Genomic DNA, 10,466 nt, shown 5'->3' on the forward strand with positions numbered 1-10,466 from the left:
ATTATATCATATCATTTATACTATAGTTTATATACTAATATAGCTTATTAGAATCAAATTATTTATATATACATAAAATTTATATATATATATATTACAGATGTTAAAATATTTTAAATGAAATAAAGTAAATGTATTCAAAATAATAATAATAAAGCCAAAAACAGAGACTCACTCCTTTCTTCCACATGGGAACATACAAGGTTTCGTATGCTAGTTGCAACTACTTCCTACATGCTACAAGTGACTTCAAGGTGGTACTCTATTCTCTTCCTTCCCATCTGTCAGTAGCAGTACTGAAATACCCATCTTTACTACATGCATCTTTGGAGTGAAACTTAGATGGTCATGCTTGCTCAGGAGGTACAATTACCTGTTGAGTCATCTCTCCAGTCCTCTATTCATGCATAAATCTCCCTTTTGTACCTCTGTCTAGTCTACAACCCACCCCTATACTTAATGTTAAGAAGCAGAGGGTTTCTACTACAGCTAGGATGAGCAGACTGTTTTCTCCAAACCACCTATTCTCTCCCAAAGCCTATGTTGTTGCAAATGTCTACTCTCATTCCTAGAGTTGGGATGGAGTTTTAGCTTCAGAGAATTCCATTCCTGCCTCTGTGCAGACATGCTGAATCTGTATACATTTTAGTGATCAAGGCACCTCTTTTGTTATTCTAGAAACTCTAACTTTCTCTCCTTTTGAAAATTAGCCTTTCATAGATAGCCCAAAGACCAAGGTGAAACCCAAATACTTCTGTTTAACTAAAAGTATGTATCAATGAATGGACTTCTAATGGCACTCTGTTATACTCATAGACCAATGACTTCCTTAGTCATCATGACAGATGCATCTTTCTGCAGCAGATGGGAAAAACATAGAAACCTACAGTCACACAATGTAAGGAAAGTAAGAGACCTTGGAACACATAGGCTCAAACCAGATGTCTCCATTAAAGCTCTGCATTTATGCCTCAAGGAACACTATGGAGAAAAAAAAAAAACAGCAGAAAGATCAAGAAGAGATGTAGGAGAAGCAAGAAAATAAAGCCCACTACATCAACAGGAACGATACAAACATGAACTCCCAGAGACTAAGGCAGCAAGCATGTGCTGGGCAGGCACTGGTCTGTACCAAATGTAGCCCAAGAGATGAACAGAGAAGTGGCCATATGCTAAGCCAAAACAATCTCCAGTTAATAACCATTTTCAATGAAAAAAATTGTTTCTTACAAGGGTGTCGCACTGGGGAAACAAACTAATCTTAAGGAGAGACCAAATGTCCAGATGGGAAACAGAAATTAAATTCAACAGTGTCTATGAAGGATCATAATCACATAATGTTGTGTCATGAGATTTTAATTTTTTATTTTAATTTAAAAATACATTTTTTCTGTATATTTACTACATATTCTCACAGCTCCAATTTAGTATTTTTTGAGAATTGTGAGTGTGTGAACATCTGTAGCTTTACATCTATATTTCTTCTTTTTTGGTGTTTTTTATGTCTGTTTTTCATATTTTGTCCTTTTCTGATGTTCTTAGTTTTTGTTTTATGTAATAATATATTTTATTAACATTGCTTAGAAGACTGTTTGCTCCTTTAATGTGATTTTTTTAAAGAGGTGGATCTATATTGGAGGTTAGGTAACAATAACCTGGGAGGTATAAAAAGATGAACTGTAATCAAGGCAAATTATGCAATAAAAATCTATTTTCAATAAAATGAAAAAGAAAAGAAAAGAAAACAAAAACTAGTCTCTCCATCATTAGTAACAAGGATAAAAAAGCATATCACCTCTTTTGAAAGCTTTTATTTTTTTTAATTTCTACATAGCAAAAAATATACAATGCTTATCTTTCTGGTTAATTTTATGTTATATAACTCCAGCTGCCTATATGTTCATAGAGATTACATGGATCTTCATAACTATCCATAGTTAATGGGAAATGCCTAGGTATCCATTTCATGTTGTAGAACCCTGTGTTTGGCTTTTAAACAAGTAATACAGGTAATTGTGATAATCAGGCTCCCTGGCACCAACCCTGAGAAACAGACTCATAAATCACCAAGAGCTTGGTTATAATATACTTTAATAAATGTTCAATCGAAGTTCAGTAAATCATGCTTATATTTGAAGGAAGACATCAAAGGTACAAATAAAAAAATTTAAGATGGAAAGTGCGGTGATTTATTTTAAAAAGCTGGAGGAGATCTGACAGGAAGTGGGAAGAGTGCCATTTCTCAGAACTACCCTTGGTTCCTATTACACCCCCACTATTTATTCCACTCCAGCCATTGTTAGCATTTTCTCTTACAGTATTTTCCTCCTGTTAGATGAAAGCCCTGGGCATCAGTCATGGCCAAAAAGCAGTGGGTGCTGTCCTTGGGAACAAGCTGCCTATCAGCATCAATGCCAGCTGGGAATGATGACCTTGTTCCTTGGAACAAAGGCCAGAAAAAGAAGATACAACAACCCAAGTTGAGAAGGAGAGTGTGTAGTCTGTCATGCTCTAAAGAACTGTGTCCCTGAGGTGACAGGTAATGAGAGACCATCATTCACAGCTTTACCAAGCCTAGAGTGGAAATCAATGTCACCTACTAGAAACATCAGAACAGAAAACAGACACGGAAACATATTTGTATAAAAATATTTTTTCAAATATAAAATGCCAATTTTAATCTTATTTTCCCCTAGTAAAGAATTTTTCTTTATTCTTTTATGAGTGTAGAACCTTTATGTTTTTTTCTTATGGTTTTGTACCAAGCTATGATTCTTTAAAACCCAAAATGGCCTCTTCAAACATGAAGTGTAGAATGTTAACAAGGACATCCTGCTATTTTTAACCAAACTAAAATATATGAAATGGCTCTAGCTTCTCCTAAAATGCATGAAGTGCTCCAGGCAGTGCTGTTTGCTTGGGCACCTGTCTCTTTCCTGACCTTGTTTGAATGCTTGCTTCTTTCCTTGATTGCCTACATACACCACTAGAGCCAAAAATCTCCTTCAATTACCAAAACATTGTTCACTACTTATTTTGTTAAGTTAGACTACATAGGAATTTATCATCACCAATTTAAATATAGTTATCACTTTAAACAAAAGACAAAAAGATGATGATGATAATAAAAATAATAATAACAGTAATAATAATAATAATAATAATAATAATAATAATAACAATAAGAAGAAGAAGAAGAAGAAGAAGAAGAAGGAGAAGAAGAAGAAGAAGAACAAGAACAAGAACAAGAAGAACAAGAACAAGAAGAAGAAGAAGGAGAAGAAGAAGAAGAAGAACAAGAACAAGAACAAGAAGAACAAGAACAAGAAGAAGAACAAGAAGAAGAAGAAGACGAAAAGACAGTGATTCTGGTTATAAGAAATACAGAGAAAGGGATAAGTCTCTATTTACAAAAAATAATTTAGTTGAAATATTGTAACACACTGTGTACAGGTACAGGGTGCTCTGAATATGTACAAAATAATCTGTCCAAGAAAAAATATATATAATATTATTATTATACAAATAATACATACTATATATTTAGTGCATGTGTGTGTGTGACAGAGAGAGGGGAAAGGAGCAAGGAAGAAAAGGATGAAGTGAGAAAGAGAGGGGGAGGGAGGGACAGAGAGGGAGAAGAAGAGGGAGAGAGGAAGGGAGAGGAAGAGGAAGAGGAGAGAGAGACAGACAGAGAGGGGGAGAGGGAGAAGGAGAGGGAGAAATGGACTCACCCTGGTTGGCTTGGAACTCACAATGATCCCCTTGAGTCTGATTCTGGAATGCTGCATTAAAGGAATAAACCCCCACAGTAGCCCAATTGTGTTTGCTATTTGTTTTTTTGTTTTTTCTTTAAGATGACAGGAAATCCAGTTTAAAATGACCCAAATTAAAGAAAATTCAATAAACTGTAACAAAAATTCCAAGGACAGAGATAGTTTTTGCACAAAATTGTGATGACTTCATGTAATATGCTATCATAATCAGTGACTTAGAAACTCATGGTTTTTTTGTCTGATGTGGTTTGACTGTTCTTCATACTGCCTCTAACTTAAGAAAAAGATTAATTCTGCAACAACAAAATATGGCATTCGGTACTTCTAAAACTATTTCCATTTAAACTCATAAAAACTATTCAATAAGATAAATTAGATTTTAATTATTTCCTTTCTGTTTTCTAAGTAAAAATAGATAATTTCATTCAATATATTGTCATCACAGTTCATTTTCCCCAACTCTTCCTAGATCCTTCACACCTCCATCCCCATTCAAATCTACACCCCTTAAAAGAAAGGCATCTAAAAATAATAATCCATAGTGAGACAGAGACAGAAATGGAGAGAGTGACAGATACAGATACTGAAATCCAAGTTGCACACTTAAGAGTATACACGCAGTGCTTACATTTTACTTGTCAAAATAATTTTCAATTCTATTTTCCTGAAAACACCATGATTTAATATTTTTTATAGTTGAACAAAATTTCTTTGGGAAATAGACTTCAATGTACAGAAAAAACACAAAGGAGTTGAAGTCAGCATTAAGCAACTACCAAATCCTAGTGTGTGGAAACAAAATATGTCTCATATGTATCATCTGTGGTGGTCTGGAAAATTTCTCAAAGATGTTTGTCACTTGTCTGTACATATTCCAAAATTCTCTGATCTGACAGAATGTCACAAACTGGCTTACACAGAGTTATCAATTATAGGCACTGTTTAGTCAACTATTAAGTAATTTGAATATTTTGTTCAAAATGCATGGGGTAGTACTAGACACTTAAATTCTAGATTTGTATAACCCTTCCATACTCAGTAGATTTTAACAATCTTACCCTCTTCCATTGCAGGGAACTCATTGCATAGCTTCATCCAATTTAAAGGAATACAGAATGATCTACACATGTCCTGTATCCAGAAAAGGAAAGTAGAAGCTGGCAATCTTTTGACCTTTCATAAAGTCTACAAACATCATGAAGGGAGGACAAGTGAAGATGGGGGTTATAGAACAAAATCATGAGTTCTTTAAGCAAGAAGTTGGTATTCTAAGAATGTCATAAAGAAGAATGAGACCATGAAAGGAAAGGCAAGAGAGTCATATACTAATTGTGTCATGTAGCACTTTATAGAAGAGATAATGCACATCTTTATTTCTGGTTTGATTCACTCTGAATTTTAACAGCATATTCGCTTTTAGCACTGTTTTTCCTAATCAGAGTTGTCTTCTGAGACTTACTCAATATGTTTTAAAATGTAACTACAACTTGTTCTCTTGCTTTCTGAGAGCAAATGGAATTCTGACTAGCATAATTACAGTCAAAATAGGCAAATAAAATTTTATACCTAGTCTAGAATATTTAGACTCACACAGATGTCCTCTGATAATAGAAATTGATTTCAGTGAGTCTTAGAAACTGGTTCTGGGATGCTATCAGGCTCCATTTTACCATTTCAAAGACTGCATTATTTCATGAACTGTTTTTTCTAGGACTACATTTTACACATAAACCAATACAATAATTAATTAACAATATTATATAAGAGAAATTTCAGAAATAAGTGTTAAGAATGAGAGAATATATATATATATATATGATTAAATTTGGACTTACTTATAAATCTGTTAATGAATAAAAAATCATTAGACATTTTAAAAATAGATATATTCACCCTAGGAGTAAGAATTTAATGGTTAGTTTTAGAGAATCATAACCGTTTAAAAGGAAAAGAAGTCCAAGGAAGAATTAGAGCATTGTTTAAAAATGGTGAAAGTAAAATGACTTGTAGAATCTTTCTAGTTAATGTATAATTAATAATAAAAATAATATACCATTTTACATGTGAGATTTCACATTGACATATTAAGAATGTTATAGTACCTATCACCTACCAAAAGTAGTTGTTAAAGCAAATATCATGTTTTGTTTGTTTTTCATATTGTTTTCAATAATATTTAACTAGTTCCTTGAGAATTTTGTATGTTTTGATCCTATTAACTCTCCCTTCCCCAAATTTTCCTGTATCAGTCAAATCTTTTTTTTAATAATTATGTCTTTATAATTTAATTCTTTTTTATCCTTTTTATTGGATATTTACTTTATTTACATTTCAAAAGTTGTCCCATTTCCTGGTTCCCCACCACAAGAACCCCCCCTTCCCTTGCTTCTATGAAGGTGTTCCCCCAGGTGACAGTAGATGCTGGAGAGGATTTGGAGAAAGAGGAACACTCCTCCATTGTTGTTGGGATTGCAAGCTGGTACAACCATTCTGGACCTCATTCTGGAGGTTCCTCAGATAATTGGATATAGTATTACCTGAGGATCCAGCTATAACACTCTTGGGCATATACCCAAATTATGCTCAAACATGTAATAAGGGCACATGCTCCACTATGTTCATAGCAGCCTTATTTATAATAGCTAGAAGCTGAAAAGAACCCAGATGTCCTGCAACAGAGGAATGGATGCAGAAAATGTGGTATATTTACACAATGGAATACTACACAGCTATTAAAAATAATGAGTTCATGAAATTCTTAGGCAAATGAATGGAACTAGAAAATATCATTCAGAGTCAGGTAACCCAATCACAAAAGAACATAGATGGTATGCACTCAATGATAAGTGGATATTAGCCCAAAAGCTCAGAATAACCAAGATAAAATTCACAGACCACATGAAGCTCAAGAAAAAGGAAGACCAAAATATGGGTGCTTCAGTCCTACTTATAAAGGGGAAGAAAATACTCATGGGAACAAATACAGAGAGAAAATGTGGAGCAGAGACTGAAGGAAGGGTAATCCAGAGACTGTCCCACCTGGGGATTCATTCCATATATAGTCATCAAACACAGACACCATTGTGCCAAGAAGTGCTTTCTGACAGGAGCCTGATATAGCTATCTCATGAGAGGCTCTGCCAGAACATGACTAATGCAGAGGTGGATGCTCACAGCCAACCATTGAACTGAACATAGAGTCTCCAATGGTTAAGTTAGAAAAAAGGATGTAAGTAGGTCAAGGGGTTTTCAACCCTATAGAAAGAACAATAATATCAACCAACCAGATACCCCAGAGCCCCCAGGTACTAAACCACCAACCAAGGAGTACACATTGGAGGGAGCCATGGCTCCAGCTGCACATGTAGCAGAGGATAGTTTTGTGAGGCATCAAGGGGAGGAGAGGCCTTTGGTTCTGTGAAGGCTGGAAGTCTAGTCTTTCATTCCTATTTAACATTGTGTTCATTTTCTTTCCTTTTTTTTTTCATCATGAATAATTTTTGATGCCACAATATTCTTGGACACATGGATCTACACTACAGCTCTTTCAAAAGCTACACCATTGAAGAAAATTGGCAATTCTTCTTCTAGAAGTTGAGAATTGACAATAGCTCATAAGATAGGCGTAGGACAATCGGTCCACCTACTTTCTTATGATGAGGTTTAGTCTGGTCTGAGCTTGAACAGGTCTTATAACATGCAACTAAAACTACATGATTTTATATGTGAAGTAGTCATACTGTGTCCAGTAGGTACTATGTTTCATATGCATCATCTTATTTTTATTTTTTCCAATCTCACTTCCACAATGACTGCTGAGCTTTTTGTTGAGGATACATGGTATTTATGTTGTAGATCCATAGAAAGAACAACAATATCAACTAACTGGAATCCCAGAGTTCTAAGGGACTAAACCACCAACCAAAGAGGAAACATGGGTGGGTCCATGGCTTCAGGTATATATGTAGAGAGGATTGCTTTATCTGGTATCAATGAGAGGTGAGGGCCTTTGTCCTGTGGAGGCTTGATGCCCTAGCATATGGGGCTGCTAGTGTGGTGAGCTTGAGTGGGTGGGGGGGGGTGGTCAGCCTCTTAGAGGAAAATAGGAGGAGGATTGAATGGGGGGTTGCAAAGGAGGGGTCAGGAGAGGGAAGAACATTTGAAATGGAAATAAATAAAATAGACAATTAAAAAATAAAAAACACAAAAAATATGAATATTCTTCATTGTTATTCTTTGCTTTGGCCAGTTAAGAAGCTTTGTGTTGATCACTACCTACTAAAATAGACATTTTTCAGATAAGGGCTGAGAAATACATTTAGCTATGAGAATGATGATAAGTCATTGGAAGTTGCGTTTTTACATAGGTTTCATCTTGTATAGTGATAAATTAAATCAGAGAGTTATTGGTTGTTCCTGGGCCGTTCATACTATTTCACCAGTGTTTACATCTTGCCAGGCCAGTAATTATTGTGCTGCATGGAGTTCAGGGTAAAATAATATTACTTAAAATATTACTTTTCTAGCAGTGTGTATCATTCCTTTAAACACAGTGAAAGATATTAAGGATGAAGATTCCAGAACAGTACCTGCATGATGTCTCCATATACTTTGATTCAAGAATGTCATGTTTTCAGCAGTGGGATGTTACATCCAAGTTTTGGATGGTAAACCAAAATATTAGCTATAGAAAATGATGTTTGGGGTCTAGGAGAATTCATTGGTAAACCACTCAAAAAGAAGTAACCCGTTGTAATCATGATTTTGTTTTGTTTTATTACAAAACAAAACAAACACTTGTAGTGCCTAATAGGGCTTCAGTATCTTATTGTAACATGACTCCATTTCATTCTTTTCTGTGGATATATATGGATATATTTTAGAATGATGTTTGCTGTTAGCTTCTTGCATTTTGTCTCTAAAATTTTGAGGGATGTCTCATGTGTCCATGGATACATAGGACACTGATCATGAAGTGATACTGCATGTAAATTAGTCAGTGTTTGATATAACAATGGAGGCAATATTGTAAAATAGAAAACTCCTTAGAACTTCAAAAAACATATTTCCTGATGGAATTATGAGAATGCATACTAAACAAGACAGTTGCTGTATTTTAAAGAATATTGTCTTAGGTCATTCTACCATAAAATATCCTAATCAGAAGCAGAAAGGATTTTCTCCTATTTACTTGAAATCCAATACCATCCATTGAATGCAGATCCTAAGTTTCATTCTATATGTGTCTTTTCAGGGAACAGAAAATGCTTTGATTCCTGAAATCACAAATATCCCAGGACAACGATCTGACCAAGGAATTATTTTTAAGTATGATCTGGTTTAGTACCATTAGATTAATCTGGTTATCTAATATTTACAATTCTGCATAAAATCTTAATATCCTGGTCCTTTTATTTTGGTATCTTTTTTTTCTAATTTTTATTAGCTTATTTATTTACATTACAGTCGTTGCCGCCCTATTGGTTCCCCCTACCACAATTCCACACCCAGTTCCTCTTCTACTTTGCCTCTGAAAGGATGATCCCCTATCAGGCTTCCCCCTTTCCTGAAGCCTCAAGTCTCTGATTAAACACATCTTCTCCCACTAAGGCCTGACTAGGCAGACCTCTGCTACATTTATGCTAGGGGCCTCTGATCAGCCTATGTATGTTCCTGGTTGGTGGTTCAGTCTCTGGGATTTCCATGGTGTTTGGGTAAGTTGAGGGGGCTGGCTTTCCTATGGGGTGCTCTTTCCTTCAGCTTCTTCAAGCCTTCCCCTAATTCAACTATAGAAGTCCTCAGCTTCAATTTAATGATTGGGTATAATTATTTGCTTCTTTCTCTGTCAGCTGCTGGTAGGGACTCTCTGAGGACAGCCATACCACGCTCTCATCTGTAAGAACATCATAGCATCAGTAATAATGTCAGGCCTTGTTACCCTCCTATGAGATGGATTCCAAGTTGTTCTTGTCATTAGACCTCCTTTCCTTCAATATCTTCTCCATTTTTGTCCCTAAAGTTCTTTACATCAGGAACAGTTGTGGTTCTAAAATTTTGACTATGGATTAGGAACCCTGTCCCTCTGCTTGAGGGCTGGTCTACGTACTGGAAATGGATTCTTCGACTGAGTCTCTGGTACTTTCTGGAGGGATACCCAACCTCCCCAACCCCTGCAAGCTGGTTATCTCCATTCATTCTCTTGGCCCTCTGGGCTTCTCTATTGAACCCACATATTTGATCCTGTATCCCTTTTCCCCTCATTCTACCACTCCCCTCTCCCACTCAGGACCCTCCCTACCTCTGCCTCCTGTGATTACTTCCTTCCCCCTTCTAAGTGAAATTGAAGCATTCTCACTTTGTCCTTTCTACTTATTTATTATACTTCTTATGCTCTGTGGATTATACCCTAGGTATTCTGTATTCTTTTTTGCTAATATCCACTAATCAGTAAGTACATATCATATATGTTCTTTTGGGTCTCACATCATTCAGGGTGATATTTTCTAGTTCCATCCATTTGCCTGTAAAATTCATAATGTCCTTGTTCTTTTTTTTTTTTTCTGTTTAAGTTCATGATTCTGATTTTATTTGCTATAGAATATTTAGTTACAATATTTTTGAGTGGTGTTTGTACTTTTTAATTGGTTATTTTATTTATTTACATTTCAAATGTTATCCTCCTTCCTAGTT

This window comes from Mastomys coucha, unplaced genomic scaffold (assembly GCF_008632895.1).
Source record: "Mastomys coucha isolate ucsf_1 unplaced genomic scaffold, UCSF_Mcou_1 pScaffold15, whole genome shotgun sequence".
Lineage (NCBI taxonomy): Eukaryota > Metazoa > Chordata > Mammalia > Rodentia > Muridae > Mastomys > Mastomys coucha.